Source organism: Sapajus apella, unplaced genomic scaffold (assembly GCF_009761245.1).
Source record: "Sapajus apella isolate SASKATOON/1434 unplaced genomic scaffold, GSC_monkey_1.0 scaffold35, whole genome shotgun sequence".
Lineage (NCBI taxonomy): Eukaryota > Metazoa > Chordata > Mammalia > Primates > Cebidae > Sapajus > Sapajus apella.
This window is the reverse complement of record NW_022436975.1, coordinates 11775759-11792315: the sequence shown is the minus strand read 5'-3', so window position 1 is coordinate 11792315 and position 16557 is coordinate 11775759. Positions and strand designations below refer to the sequence as shown.

The 16557-nt window shown below is 39.7% G+C and overlaps 1 pseudogene; it reads right to left on the bottom strand.

Moving 5' to 3' along the window:
* Positions 1–2061: 2061 nt before the first annotated feature.
* On the bottom strand, positions 2062–3001 carry LOC116563388 (annotated as a pseudogene).
* Positions 3002–16557: the final 13556 nt, after the last annotated feature.

The window sequence follows — 16557 nt, the reverse complement described above, 5'->3', positions numbered from 1 at the left end:
GGAGAATGTGATTCAGAGCTCCTAATGTGGAGCTGTTTAACCTACTTAAGCAAGTAAACTTTTAAACGTTTTGTTAGAATCGATTTAGCAGGATCCATTTATGTAGATACCATACGCTACTTGAAATGATGTAGAGATGTGAAATTAGAATTTTGGAGTCAGAAAGAATATAGATCATTAGCATAGCCCCCTCATTTTAAACATGAGAAAACAGAAGAATAAAAAGGTCAACTGATTTCTGCAAGCCCACACAGAATAAGACACAAAACTGAGTTGAGAAGCCAGGACACATGACTCCTAAAAAAGTTTCCTTTGGATAGACTGGACATGAATTTTTGCATTAAAAGCCATCAACATTTTTTGTTTGTAGGCCACACCTGGTTAGCCATTAGTGTTTTTGCAAATTCTTGTTGGCAGTTAAGGGGGTGCTATTCACAAATTATTGTGTAACTCAGAATTACTATTAATTCATGCTGGTGTTCCCAGTGTGATTCTAGAATGGACTACAGGGATTTGACTGGTTTACTTGGGCAGAGTTGTAAAAAGACCACTACAATGAATAAAATCCTGTTGGCAGGATCACACTGAACAAATGTTCTTTATTAAAAAAAAAAAAAAATTGGCCTCTAAGCACTCAATTTAACTCACTGGTCCTTAATTAGGACCATTGTAAGTTTAAGATTTGTTGTCCAGAGTCAATTTCTGAATCTTAAAGTCTGGCTTGCTTAGCAACTTAATCTCAGCTAAAATTCAGAGCATTTTATTGACAATACAACACCCTCTCCTTATGATCTGGCAGCAAGGAACCATGGGAAATGCACTTCCAGGGATACACATTTGCAGGCTTCCTCATTGGCTGAAATATGAACGTGCACACATTTATCTCACTGGTTGAGTTCTGAGAAAAATCAGGTGACTAAGACGAATGCTCTTAAAGAGTGAACAGTTTATGCAGATTATTGTTGTTTGTGAAAACGTTTTAGCCAAGAGTGTATGAATTCCCCAGAATTCTTATTATTTGACTTCAGGAGAATCTGGAGAGAAGGAATGCAGTGAGATTCATTTTCAAAAGGTCTGTGTGTTTGTTTGACATAAAAATGTGTACTCTTAGCATTGTTGCTCCAGGCTGCCAAGACAAAATAAATCAGTGTGTTAATTACTTGCGTAAAATAACAGTAGAAAAACAGCTGCAACTAATGGGAAGAAAACCAATGGAAGTCTTAAGTATTATTCCACTGTGGAAGATTACAGACTGAGCTGGAATTATAGACATTTAGAAATCAGTAAAAATGGATGCTTCTGACCTCTCTAAATCACACGACCACAATCAACTCTATGGACTTCTTTCTACCTGGGGAGGAAGCAGACAAATTATGACTCACCTTTAACATCCAAGATATGCATGGTTTTGTCTTTTCTTCTTTTTTTCTCCCTTACTTTCTCCTTGGATTTATAATTATGACGGGAAGAAGAATGCAGATAAGACTTAAACATGCATTTTTGGTCAGAAGGACAAAAAGTCCATAAAGATGCTGGTATGAACCCTACTGCATTCATTGTTTTGCCAAACTGATCCAAACTTCAGCATGTGACTGGGCGGTCATAGGATGTCCAGATGCCCTAGTCTTCCCGCTGCAGGGTGTTGGAACTTGCTACTCCTTCTGCCTGGAACCTGCCCTTTCCTTGTTTAGTAAACGCTGACTCACGATGCAAAACTCAGTTCAAAGGAGACTTCCTAGCGACCTTCCTTGCAGACCAGGACCCCGATGTGTGTTGTCATTTCCTCCTGTACTTTTCCTTCATAGCCCTTCTCAGACATTGTAATCAAGGATTTACTTGATGATTTGGTCAATGTCTGCCTCTCCCTCTCAATGGTAAGATCTATAAAAGCGGGGGTCCTGGGTTGTTCTGCTCACCGCATCACTCTATGTCCAGGGCCTGGCATGATTTGAATTATATATTTTAAAAAATACCAATAGCTGCTTTTAATTTTTTTTAAAAAAGAAATACTACAATTTAAAAAAAGAATTCCAAAAAATTTAACAAAATTTGCAGCAATGGTTACTTCTGAAATGTAAAGATTTGAAATGTAATTTATACGAAACTTAAAACCGAAAGGAGTCATTTTTACTTTTCCCTTTTTAAAACAATCCAGACAATTTGTCACAGAAAGTTCAGCAAATTACAACAGCTGTAGCCTCAGTCACGCTTGGAATCACTATCCTTCTTCCTGGGGACAGAGCACCGCATTGGAGACAGCAACATGTTTTCAATCGGTTTCTTAGGGTTTTCCTCCAAGTCTGTGTTAATTACTCCAGATTCAGACAGTTTCCACTCCAGCTCATCTCTCTTCATGTTCAGGTTCATGCCACCAAACACCAGAGGACCAAGTAACTGAGGCTTGATATCTCCTCCCAGGTAAACAAACATCATGGGCAGACTCCTATCAGGATAATTGGGTATGCAGGTTGTTGAAATGGCTTTAATAAGTTTGACATCAGGAAACCTCCTGGCAAGATCACTGAGGTGCTGATTTATCAGAGGACAGAGGGGAATTCTTTGTTTGCAAAGTTGCGAGACTACCCACAAACCCTCACCAGCTAACTTCTTGAACATAATTGTTTCCTGAGATCTTCAAGGCTTCTCCACATTTATTCTTCAGTTTAGTTACTTTCCACTCAGCCAGTTTCTGCTGTCTGCACATTTCAATAGCATGTTGATCCTCCTCATTAAATTCATATTCATGACCCTCCAGCTTTTCAAAGTCATGTCTTCATATGTTTTCACCACGGATTGCTGGAGGACACGCTGCTACTCTTCAACCTTTTTCTGCAATTCTTTCAGACTTTCCTCGGCGGGAAATGACATCTTACACAAGGAGATATTGCCTGTCAACCAAAGTCTGAAACAATTGTTGCTGCATTGGGGTCCTGCATCTTGTTTGCAATCGCTCAAGCCAGTTGCGCCGAGGTGCCCCCGCCCCTCACCTCCCTTTTGCCCAGAGTGGATTCTTAATCAATATTTGTTGAGTAAAATAACAAATTCTGCCTGCTCATGGCTATAATCCCAGCACTTTGGGAGGAGGCTGAGGCAGGAGGATTGCTTGAGACCAGGAGGTCAAGACCAGTCTGGGCAACATAGTGAGACCTCGTCTCTACAAAAAGTACAAAAAATAGTCAGTGTGGTGGCACTTGCCTGTGGTTCCAGCTACTTGGGAGGCTGAGGTAGAGGATTCCTTGAGCCCAGGAGGTTGAGGTGAAGTGAGCAGTGACCATGCCACTGCATTCCAGCCTGGGTAACAGAGAAAGACTTTCTCAAGAAAACAAACAAACTACCTTAACTAAAAATAATGCCCAGTATTTATATAATATTGGTGTGTCAGGTACTGTAATAAATGCTTGCCATATTTTAATTAAATATCACTTGGCAAAGTTTTACTTTATTCCCAAACATATAACTCTATCTTCATTAGTCAGTCATTTGATAAAAGCCCAGAGCTTTTCTTTGATGATGAGTCCCTTGATTAGAAGTTCCATAGTTTTTTTTGCATAAAATATATCTATAATGGCTCACTTATAATTTCTAAAATGTCTAGGATATAAGTGCACCCACAAAGGAATTTAAGTGCAGAATCTTTTCAGATTTTTAGAACTTCTCCCACCACACCAATTTTTCTCGCTAATCACCAACAACTAATTTGAGAGTATTTTAAAGTGACTTGCCTTTTATTTGTTGCCTTTCTATTTTATTGGTATGTAAAATGTTAGTTTTGTAATTAAAATAGCAATTAAAATTGGCACATTTAAAAACAAACACAATTGTATTTTGGTGGTGAACCACCTGGTAGGCAGGGCTTTATCTTCTTGTGGGCGTGCTTGCTTGGGAGATTCTGGGAGTGTGCGGAAAAGATATTGATGCTAAAGAGAGCTGGGAAGGTCTTTTCTTCCTCTGGAAATACTGAATAAACTTTGTGTTGTGTGCCTGTGTTTTTACTGTGACCCATTACATGAAGTCAGGTGTGCAATTTTCCTCTGGTGGCATCGTGTTGGCATTCAAATGGTTTCAGATTTTAGAGTATTTTGGATTTCAGATTTTCAGAATTTTAGGAATGCTCAACCTGTAGTAGGAATCTCAGAAGACAGAACAGAAAAAATAGATGGAAGGAAATATTTCAAGAAATAACAAAAGAGGATTCCCACAGCTGAATGGTGCCAGTTTCCCAGAACAAGGACTAGATAATAGACTCGTTTCAACCTTACCACTGCAAAGTTTCCAGAAAAATATTAAAAGAGAACGAGAAGTTTCCAAAGATAGAGAAAATAAATAAGCAAAACAAGAAGGTCACTTGCAGAAGAACAAAAATCAGACTATCTTTGAACTTCCCCTCAGCAAACCTGGATTACTAGCAAATACTGGCATGTCTTGTCTTTTCTTTTCTTTATTTTTTTTATTATTATTTTTAAGATAATGGATCTTTTTATTTTGGGATATATATATACACATATATTGCACTTTAGGTTCGGGGTACAAGTGCAGAGCATGCAGTATTGTTGCATAGGTACCTACATGGCAATGTGGTTTGCTGCCTCCATCCCTGTCACCTATATCTGGCATTTCTCCCCATGTTATCCTTCCCCAACTCCCTACCCCCCACTGTCCCTCCCCTAGTCCCCCGCAACAATGTATGATGCTCCCCTCCCTGTGTCCCTGTGTTCTCATTGTTCAACACCCACCTATGAGTGAGAACATGCAGTGTTTGATTTACTGTTCTTGTGTCAGTTTGCTGAGAATGATGGTTTCCAGATTCATCCACGTCCCTACAAAGGACACGAACTCATCATTTTTTATGGCTGCACAGTATTCCATTGTGTATATATGCCACATTTTCCTTGTCCAGTCTATCATCAATGAGCATTTGGATTGGTTCCAAGTCTTTGCTATCGTAAACAGTGCTGCAATGAACAGGTGTGTGCATGTGTCCTTATAACAGAATGATTTACAATCCTTTGGATATATACCCAATAATGGGATTGCTGGGTCAAATGGAATTTCTATTTCTAGGTCCTTGAGGAATTGCCACACTGTCTTCCACAATGGTTGAACTAATTGACACTCCTACCAACAGTGTAAAAGTGTTCCTATTTCTCCATATCCTCTCTAACATCTGTTGTCTCCAGACTTTTTAATGATGGTCATTCTAACTGGCATGAGATGGTATCTCAATGTGGTTTTGATTTGCATTTCTCTAACGACCAGTGATGATGAGCATTTTTTCTTATATATGTTGGCCTTATATACGTCACTTTTGAATGGGTTTGTTTGTTTTTTTCTTGTGAATCTGTTTTAGTTCTTTGTAGATTCTGGATATTAGCCCTTTGTCAGAAGGGTAGATTGCAAAAATTTTTTCCCATTCTGTTGGTTGCCGGTTCACTCTACTGATTGTTTCTTTTGCTGTGCAGAAGCTCTGGAGTTTAATTAGATCTCATTTGTCTATTTTGGCTTTTGTTGCCCATGCTTTTGGTGCCTCCCTGTGTTGCCCAGGCTGGAGTGTGGTGATGTGATCTTAGCTCACTGCAGCCTCAAATTCCTGGGTGTGGCACAGGCTGGTCTTGAACTTCTGGCCTCAAGTGATCTTCCTGACTTAGCCTCCCAAGGTGCTGGAATGCACTTTCTAGGTGACAAGGCAAAACTATTTTCAATCTCACATTTTATACTCAGCAAAGCTCTCAATCAAGAATGAGGGTAAAAGGAACAGATCTTCAGGTATGTAGGATTTAGGTTTGCTTCTTCCATAGAGTTTCTTAGGAAGCTACGTGGAGGACACGGTCCAGCTTAAGAAGGGAGTACATCAAGAAAATAGAAGGCATGGGGTCCATCTCAGAGGAATAATGAAGTGAGGTTCCCGCGTCATAGCTAAGGAGCACATCTGCAGACCCTCAAACTAGATGGAGGCACAAAGAGGGAGAGATCTGGAAAAAACGGGAGGCTGGAGATTTGCGGGATCTTTGAGAAACTGGAAAAGTAAAGATTTGATAAAGGCAAGCAATGTAAAGAATCAACTGAAGCAGAAGGAAAAGAAACAGAAAAAGGGAGAGGAGGAGGAAGAGAAGAAGGAGGAGAAACTCGTAAAGAACACAAAAATTTGGAATGTAGTAGTAATACTTGGCTGCATAGCCAATAATACTACATAGTCATAATATCATAAATACTGTTTGCTAATTTTCAAATTTTCAGATCAACCAGATAACAAGGGAAAGAAGACTTGATTACGTATACACACACAAAAAAGAAATTGTTCTCAAAACTGACAAGAAAAAGTAAGTCAGAGTACTTAAAGTAGTGCTGGAAGTTATAAGGTAAGACGGGAAGAAAAGAAGAAAGAAAAAGACCACTAATGATCCCTTTTTACCACGTGAGAGCTCAAGAGATAGTTGCATATTTATATGCAGTATTTAAGTTAAAAGATAACAGAGGAACTAACTATTCCCTATGAAGCCCATCGGTGTCAAGACTTGATATATCAAATGATAAGGATTTAAACCTGCTATTTAGAAAGCAGGTAACTACCACAAAAACTAAAAACAGAAAAATTATCCTAGTTAATATAGTGCGTCTGATACACAGAATTGAGACTGTGGCGGCCCGAGAAGTAGAATTGTTGCTCCTCATTTTAAACTCTTCTATCTTATTAAATTTGAGTATTTATTAGCTTCATCAAAATTTAAAATATATCTATTTAAAAATAATGCTAGTGAACTTATCACATTAAACTTTGATTATTGCTTGGTTATTTCCTTTATTTTTTAGGCAAAAATTTAACTAGCTAAATTATAACAATTATTTATTATTTCTAATACTGAGAAAAACATTTCAACATAGATATGTCTCTAGGAGAGGACTCCAAAAGCTCTAGTCAGTCTTTTGCTTTTAGTAAATCCGGGAAAATGTTTTAATGTTGGCCACAAGGCAGTACTTTCAAGGATGAGATGTTTCTGTAGCTTCCTCTGTTACTTTCTCCAGAGGACTGCAGTATGAAGGTTGTAGACAGTTGCTGAGTTGCTTCTCAGGGGCTTTTCTGGCCAATCTCAAGGAGATGGCCACCTCTGTGCCTCTCTGGCTGGGAGCTTGGGTGCACGGAGGCTTCTTTCTGTGGTATTTGTCCTTGTACAGGTGTTTGGTGGGGCAGCCTGTGCTTTTGCTCCAGTGTCACCTTTCCAGAAAGGCTGTCCTGGGCCCTGCTGTCTGAAACAGTGTTCCCTGACCCCACTCTTTCTTATTCCTTTACCCACTTTATATTTCTACACTTCGCCCCACCTGGCATGATGCTACACAGGTTTTGGATTTTGTTTTTAGATTTGGGGTGTCACTGTTTTCCCCAGACTGGTCTCAAACTCCTGGCCTCAAGCAATCCTCCCACGCTGGCCTCTCACAGTGCTGGGATTACAGGCTTGAGTCACTGTGCCTGGCTGGTTTTTGTTTATTGTCTGTCTATTCCACACCGAAAGAGATGTACGTTTTAGCGGAAAAATATTATTTTGCTTATTTCTCTATCTGTTGTTCTTTCTAATTATATTTCTATTTCTGTCTTTCATATTAAGTCTTTGATATCTGGTGTATATTTTACATTTAAGTTGCATCTTTATGCTGCTTGATAGCCACACTTTAAGTGCACATTGCATACCAGGCATGTTCGGGACAATTCCCAAGTGCCTTCTGGAACATACTCTCTCATTCACTTAGGTCTCTTTTCTGGGGGCATTTGGGGGCTTCCTTTCTGGGGAAGCAGATAGGAAGAAGCAATCAGCTACCTGAAAAAGTTACAGATTCTAAGAAGCTGTGAAAATTCAGAGCAACAGCCCTGCTTGGTGTTTATTGGATTTTAAATGGGTTTAGCTGTAAGTTTGCTTAGTGACTGTCATGTCTTCACTAACATGTCTCTCGGTGATTTTTCTGGAAGTCAGTAACACCTAACTCCTCTCTTCTTTGTTGTTGACTTGGCAAACGGCTTCTGAAGTTCCCTGCCTCCTACCTCCTAAGGTGTTCTTTCATATCTCAACTTCTGGGTCTTGGGTGATGTTAGCTGGTAATGGGGTTGTGCAAAGGGCTGAAAGCACAGATTTATATCCTTCTCCTAGAAAACTCCAGAATAAGCACTTTGCTCTCAATGTCCTGTTTTATTTACGGAAATCATGTTAAGTCTATTTCTGTATGCCATTTCTAGGACATCCCTATTTAACTGCGTTTGCTCTCTTCCTTTGTTCATAAGAGACAGGATTGTGTTGATTACAAGAAACAGGCAACGCTGTGTTGTCATTGCCACGGAATGTGAGTACTGTCTGTCTGCAAAGTAGCTCCTATGCCACTGAGGGAAGGGGCTTGCTGTCAGAGCACCAGGGTCCAACACATAGTTATGCAGCAAGGTTTGTTGGGTGCTATATGAATATTTCCACAACACACTCTGACAACTACTTCTTTCTTTTGGCTAGTTACTTAGGAACAATATTAATTATGAGCGACTCTGGTAAGTTTCACTTGTAAAATTCTTTATTCAACTCTGACATGGGTATTGGGACCCGATAGGACCATAAGAGCAATCTGAGTACATGTGAACTTGCTGTTCTTCTTAACTTACCCAGTATGGAAAAAGTGGAAAGTTTTTGAACATTCTTGAAACATTTTGAAAACTCGGCCAGGTGCAGTGACTCATGCCTGTAATCCCAGCACTTTGAGAGGCCGAGGTGGGGGGATCATTTGAGGTCAGGAGTTTGAGACCAGCCTGGCCAACATGGTGAAACCCCATCTCTGCTAAAAATACCAAAATTAGCTGGGTGTAGTGGCAGGTGCCTGTAATCCAAGCTACTCAGGAGGATGAGGCAGGAGAATCGCTTGAACCTGGGAGTGGGAGGTTGCAGTGAGCCAGGATCATGCCATTGCACTCCAGCCTGGGCGACAAGAGTAAAACTCTGTCTCAAGAAAAAAAAAAAAAAACCAAATGCCCATCAATGATATACTGGACAAAGAAAATGTGGCACATATACACCATGGAATACTATGCAGCCATAAAAAAAGGATGGTTCATGTCCTTTGCAGGGACATGGATGAAGTTGGAAACCATCATTCTCAGCAAACTAACACAAGAACAGAAAAACGAACATTGCACGTTCTCACTTAGAAGTGAGAGTTGAACATTGAGAACACAGGGAGGGGAAAATCACACACCAGGGCCTGTGGGGGGCTAGGGCCTAGGGGAGGGATAGAGTTAGGAGAAATACCTAATGTAGATGATGGGGTGATGGATGCACCAAACCACCACAGCACATGTATACCTATGTAACAAACCTGCACATTCTGCACATGCACCCCAGAACTTAAAGTAAAATAATAATAATAATGAACTAAGACCCCAGAGCCTGTTAACAGAAATATGATTTAGTTTAGAAAATCATTCATAAAGTTCATGACCTCTTTTTACCGCATATTACCCCAGTCTAAAGACTGTCTTCTGCACATTTGCTAAGACTAAGGTCTTTGTGGGAACACTGGACCTCAGCTGTCAGAACTTTACTTGCTCTAGGTATTTTTTGTTGAACACAATATTCCCATTTAACAAGTGTGATGGCTCAGGTAGAGATACGCTGCCAATAGGAACAAAGGATTTCCTAATAGTGAGCTTTTACTCTGCTTATGGCTATAACATACCTGCCAGAAGTCAGTTTAATTTTGCAGACTTCTAGTTGGCATTTCAGCCACGTTCTCTATACATTCCCAAATGTCAGTTGTTCTCTCTGTAAAACTTGCAATGGAATTTTTACTGGCACACAAGTGTAGATTCAACCTTTTTGCTTTATTCTTCGATCTCTATCAGCAAAATGAGGTTTGGGATTTGATGGGGTCATGTCAGAATCAAATTCCCTTAATTCTCATTCTAACGGAGTGTTCTATCTAGTTGAAAGGTCTTCTGTGCTCCTGACATTTATTTTTTCTACATGCGTTGTATCTGAGAAGGGAGTATGAGAGTTTTGGGTTTTACATATCAATCTGAACTACAGCAGCGATGGCTGATGTTAGTCCTGCCATGGATTTTTAACTGCAGCATGTGAGTTGGAAGTTGTAATTATTGAAGGCCTTAATCTATAATGACTTTACAAAATATTGTGTTCACTACATTTCCAGATTTTATCCATATTTTCAACCAAGATTCTTGTTTCATCTTGTAATACACAATTTAGAGTAGCAAAATTAAACTATTCATTTGATGTTTACAGCTGAGGGTTCATTTTCTTTTCTTTTTTTTTTTTTTAATTTTCTTGAACACATTTAATAGCTGTTGCCTGATGGTTCCTTTTCTAAGGAACAATACTGTTTTCCATTTTGTCATTGTGTCTCCAGTGTTTGTTGCAGCCATTTTGGTGGCTTTATTCTGGACTGTTTTGAAAATGTTTTCCTTCTTTGGGGGTCTGGAGAAAGAGCCTGAATTTCTCCCTCCTCAGTTTCTTTACTGGCAAAAATAAAATTATATTTGTAGTGCTTAGACTAAATTATATGATTTCCTCCTCCTAAACCATAAACCATAAATTATGTTGAAATCACCTGTTATGTAGACAAAGTTTCATAATCTTAAATATCCGGCTTTAAGAGTCATATAATAAATAGCTCACTCCTGTAATCCTAGCACTTTGGTGGCTGAGGCAAGTGGATTGCTTGAGGCCAGGAGTTCGAGACCAGCCTGGCCAATATGGCGAAACCCTCTTTCTACTAAAAATACAAAAATTAGCTGGCATGGTGGCACACACCTGTGGTCTCAGCTACTCTTGGAGGCTGAGGTGGAAGGATTTCCTGAGTCTGGGAGGCAAAGGCTGCAGTGAGCCAAGATGGCACCACTGCACTCTGGCCTGGGAAACTGAGGGAGACCCTATCTCAAAAAAAAAAAGTCATATAATAAATGAAATGACTTAGAGATGTCTGGGATGAACAGAAATTTGGTTCCAAAACCGATACCAGAATGAAAGAGTTTGCAGATGGAAGCTCAAATAGAGGGTGAGTTTCCATCTTTCTGTTTTATATTTTCCCAGGGAATAGTATTTAAGATACATTGACTTCTTTTGTTTTGCATTGGTAAAGGCGGATAGATGGTGAAATGGGGCCAAATAGCAGAAAGCTGATATATCTTGTTCTCAAGCAGTTTAGCAGGTTCATAGATTAAAGGTTAAGCCCTTTTCCCACCAAGAAGGCATTATCAAGTCTCTGACTTTGGGTCACAAATTTGATGAACTTGCTGAGGGATTGGTCTAACTGCAGATTCACATGGCTGTGATCTTGTCACCAAAGAAACACTCCCATCTACCAAAACAAAATAAAATACATACACAGTCCTTCTTTCCCCTGGAAGTTCGTTCTTTTATTTTCTTAAGCTCTAAGTAAAACCACAATATCTTACCAACACCTTTTTATGGGGTTTATTATTGCGTTTCTTTTAAGGTAGAGTTTTTACATTAGAATTAATATGCTTTAAAATAGAAGTATTTGTTTTTTATTGGGCTTGCAAGGGTTCTACATTTTTTGGAAAGTTTAGATAGAAAAAAAGCTTACTTTTTGGTTGAATATACCTAAATTGAAAAGGACTCAATACAATTCACACCCTTTGTCCCTGAAAATAAGTCGAAACATTTTTTTATATGCAAATCATGTGGTTTAGTTTTATGAACAATGAATGTCATTAGTTGACAACTGGCTTCACTTTGAAAGCATTTCCAGAAAGAGGGACTTCAGAAATAAAAAAAGACCTCTTAATTTTTAATAGACTCCTCCAACCTACAACTGGCCTGTAGTTAACAACCCTATAAAACAGGTAAATCCAGTTAATTATATTGAAGTCAATTCAGTCAATGATCTTAGGGCTTCGATAGATACTTACACTGCTTAAAGTTGAGTGCCCAACTGGTGCTTTAATGAGGTGGTTTTGTTGTTTTTGTTTTGCTGAGATATTGGTAAATAATTTTCCTTGCAAAGATTGTTGTTTCTATGTTCTAAATCACAGAGATTTGAGACCCTGCTGTTCCTTTTTCTGTGTGTTAGAGTAGAAAATCTTGTCTGTGTCCTCCTGTACTCTCTGCCCTCCTCCGTGCAGGTGCTGAGGCTTTCTATTCTGTGTGTGATCTTTTTAGGTGCCTCAACTTTTTTTTGAGACACAGTCTCACTCTGTGACCCAGGCTGGGTGTGGTGGCATAATTTCGGCTCACTGCAACCTCTGCCTCCCACGTTTAAGCGATTCTCCTGCCTCAGCCTCCTGAGTAGCTGGAATTACAGGCACGCCCACCATGTCTGGCTAATTTTTGTGTATTTAGTAGAGATGGGGTTTTGCCATGCTGGCCAAGCTGGTTTCGAACTCCTCACCTTAGATGATCCGCCCGCTTCGGCCTCCCAAAGTGCTGGGATTACAGGCGTGAGCCATTGCACCCGTCTCAACTTTTAAGAATCTGTTAACCTTACTCCTGGCTCAGCTGACCTAGCCTGACATATATGTGTCAGCTTTTAAATGGCAACACAGGATATCTTCATGTCTAAGTACTTGTCAAGGGTTATTCTGAGTCTAGGGCCCTCTGAAACAGGATTTGTGGAATTATGCCTGAAAAATATGGAGGCCATTTTCTAGATACTCACTTTTATTTTTGCCTGAAACTTAAACCAAATAGTTTTTTTGGTGAAACTACCGAACTCTGTTTATAATGTGTCATAAATACACTTTGAAGCAATATTATAAATGACCTTATGAATATTCTTGTTTTTACTGTAAGAGTAATGGTAAAGATTAAGGGTGCTAAATTAAAGGGAAACTTCCTTATAAAGCTCTATCCATAGGAGATGTTTCTCTCATATTTCAGATACAGAGGATGAAGTAGATTTTGTTTATGATTCACTTTTTTGTAGTGGCTGCTAGACAACTCAGAGACAAATATTCAGGCCACCTCAAGCAAGTGCATGTGATTATATAGCATGCATCCTATGCATTAATTTTACATATAGCTTTATTTTTTACCCTTCTAACATTATGTTTCTATAAACTTACTTCCTACTTGTTATCTAATTTCCTTGTATGTATTTTTTAAATTTTAAATCTTTTTGGAAGTAGGTAAGGTAGAAATAAAGAAATAGCACGGAACTAATTACATTTTTTGGGGTTTAGAACCAATTAAAATGTCCACAGGGTATGATCCCAGTGGTAGGAGGTGGCTCCAGCATTCGTGGCAATGGGCAGGGCCATCAGCAGCTTGGAGACAGTAGGCTGTGTCCCTCACTAAAGGGAAACGGAACAAGAGAGCAATCAAATGACAGGCACAGACAGGATACGAGCCCCGAACCCCGACAAAAAACCTCACAGAAGTAATTGGAGATGGGGATGCTTTCTAACGGGATGAGCTATAATTGCAGACGGATGGAGGAGTGAGGGCCACCCACACATACTTACTGTTTGAACAGCTCTATTTTAAATCCCAGATAGGGCTGGCCTAAGGAGACATGCTTTACTATAGAAATGTAGCAAGCAATTCTTTAGGGTGGATTTTAAAGGAAACTCCATCTTCACCAACCTGCTATAAAGACTGGCATACCATGATATAAACTTACCCGTGAGGATGAAAGTTTTGTATTTTCAAGAGTCTTTCGTTGAAGATCAGATAAATGTGAAGGTCACATGGTGAGATTTGGCTAACGCTAACAATAGGCGGGAAGGAGGGAGTATGAAACAAGGTGTGCTATAGAGGAAGGTGTTTGGGACATGAGGCCTAGTCCGGGTTAGTGGGAGACCGTCTAGTGCTGGAAGAGACAAGCAAATGCCTTTAGGGCAGAACAGAGGATTTTCCAACAAAGCCTCAACCTCACTTTGATTATGGACAGTAATTCTCACTTGGCTCACCTCTCTACCTTCTTCCCCATTTTCTTTACTTTTTCTGCCTTTTCTTTACCTGTTTCTAAGACCTGTTGACTATTTGCTGCCGACAACACTTTCAGAGCCCACACAAACACTGGCAGCAGCTGCAGCCTACAGACTTCTTTCCTGCCTCGGTGCCAGGGCCACCTGCCATCCTCAAGAGGGGTTTCACTCACAACCTGAGCCTTTCTTTTATCTACCCTGACTGTGGGAACAGTTTTTCCCAGGTGTGTCCTTGTAACTGTCCATCTCCACAGAGCTTGGAGATCCAGATCCCCCTGCCTGTGAAGCTGAGGGGGTGCCACCACTTCCGCTGGCATCACCCTAGTTCCCTAGGTAGTTTCCTGAAGCTGTGCTTTCTCTGCTATCTTTTTGGATGTTGACTGACAGCATCAGGGTGGGACTGGTCACTGGAAAGAGATAGGCACAATTCAAAGATTGGGAACTTCAACCTTACCTCCCAAACTCTAGGGAGAGGTGAGGGACTGAAGGTCAAGTTGATCACCAATGGCCAATGGTTTAATCAATCATGCCTATGAAATGAAGCCTGCATAAAAACCCAAGAGAACAGGGTTCGGAGAGCTTCAGGATAGTGGAACAAATGAAGCTTCCTGGAAGGTGGTGTGCCCAGGGAGGGCCTGGAAGCTTCATACCACTTCTCTCATACCTTGCCCTACATATCTGTTCATCTGTATCCTTTGCAACATCATATATAACAAACTGGTAAATATAAGTAACTGTTTCTCTGAGTTCTGTGAGCCACTCCAGCAAATTAAACCCAAGAGCAGGACATGGGAATTCCAACTTGAGACTGGATGGTCAGAAGGGCCAAAGTCCAGGAACAGTGACAGGTATCTGGGGTGGGGCAGTCTTGTAAGACTGAGCCCTCAATCTGTGGGATCTCACAGTATCTCCAGGTAGTGTGGGAATTGATCTGCAGTCTACTGCAGAATCAATTGCTTGCTTGCTGGCAGGGAAAAACCCATCCTTCCATGTTTGGTTACAGAAATCTTCCGTGTTGATGATTGTTGTTGTTTTAAGTGAGAGAATAGGAAAAATGTTTTAAGAGTTTTTTTTTTTCCCCTAATACAGGGGCCATTATTTGGTTTATCCCAAGGTTACTCACTCCAATTCAAACTTTATACTTTGTGTGTCCAAACCTTCTAAAGAAACCCACAGGAGTTGTTTTTTTTTTTTTTTTTTTTTTTTGAAACAGAATCTCATTCTGTTGCCCAGGCTGGAGTGCAATGGCCCGATCTTGGCTCACTGCAAACTCAGCCTCCTGGGTTCAAGCAATTCTCCCATCTCAGCCTTCTGAGTAGCTGGGCTTATAGGCACCTACCACCATACCTGGTTAATTTTTGTATTTTTGATAGAGATAGGGTTTCACCATGTTGGCCAAACTGGTCTTGAACTCCTGACCTCAGGTTATCCACCCACTTCGGCTTCCCAAAGTACTGGGATCACAGGCGTGAGCCACCGATCCCAGCCAAGGAGTATTTACATTTTCCGGGTTTTCCTGTAAAGATTTTGTTTTTCCCCTCTGGAAATTTGTTGCTTTTTGCCACTGAAAAAAACTAAGCTGTATTATTTCATCTCTTTCATATATGAGCTGCGTGACAAATCAGTATAGAAAAAAGAATACACATGTTTTACAAGAGAAATTTGAAACAATTAACATATATCCTTTTAGGTTAATTAAAATAGAATTCTGACTTATGAAATTTTTATCTAATTCAGAGCTAATAAAGTTTTTACAAAATCTTGGTAAACCAAAACCAGTGAGTAATATATTACAAACTACAGGATTCATGAAAAAATGGGAGCAGAATGAAGCACTGCCACATTGACCAAATCACTGTATAACTTTTAGAAATAACATCATATGAATCTTGATGTCACTGCTGCAAATGCACTTCTATAATTTGTGTATAGTTTTGAAAAACTTGTAGTCTGATGCTGCAAATATGTAATATAATTTCCTTCAGAAAATAATATTAATAATTATGAATACCCAATGATTGCATGCAAGAGACATTTATTTACTTGTTGGTTGAATTACATTTTTGAGAAGTAAACAAATAAAAGATACTGGAATAATCACTACAGTAACGAAATAATTGAGATGCCCACAGTTAAGCTGCTGGGACTACCAGCTGGAAATCAGACAGTGGAGAAGAAGAAGACATGAGTTCTAATAAGGTGAAAATTGTTCTTCGGGGAAAATGGAATAATAAACATAGTTTGGTTTTGCCAACACTCTAGATTACATGAAGTGTAAAGATGAGGCTAGAATTTCAAGCCTGGAAAGAAATATAGTTACCTAGATACACTAAGCTTTGACTACAGTGGCATATTTATGCATAGCCACTGGTTACTTCTACTGAATTATATCTAGGATGTAAAATTTATGATATTTTAATGAACTAAATAAAAGGATGTGACTGTAGAAAAGCTATTTCTCTTGTTCTGAAAATGCTCTGATTGCTTTAATTTCCTCACAACTCCTTTTTTTTTCTTTTCACTCTTCTCTCTCTCTGCCCCATTCTCTCTCTCAAGGGTGGGGTGTTCTTTCCTGTGGAAGCTGCTGCATAGAGGTGAGACACAGTATATATAGAGAGTGCCGATTA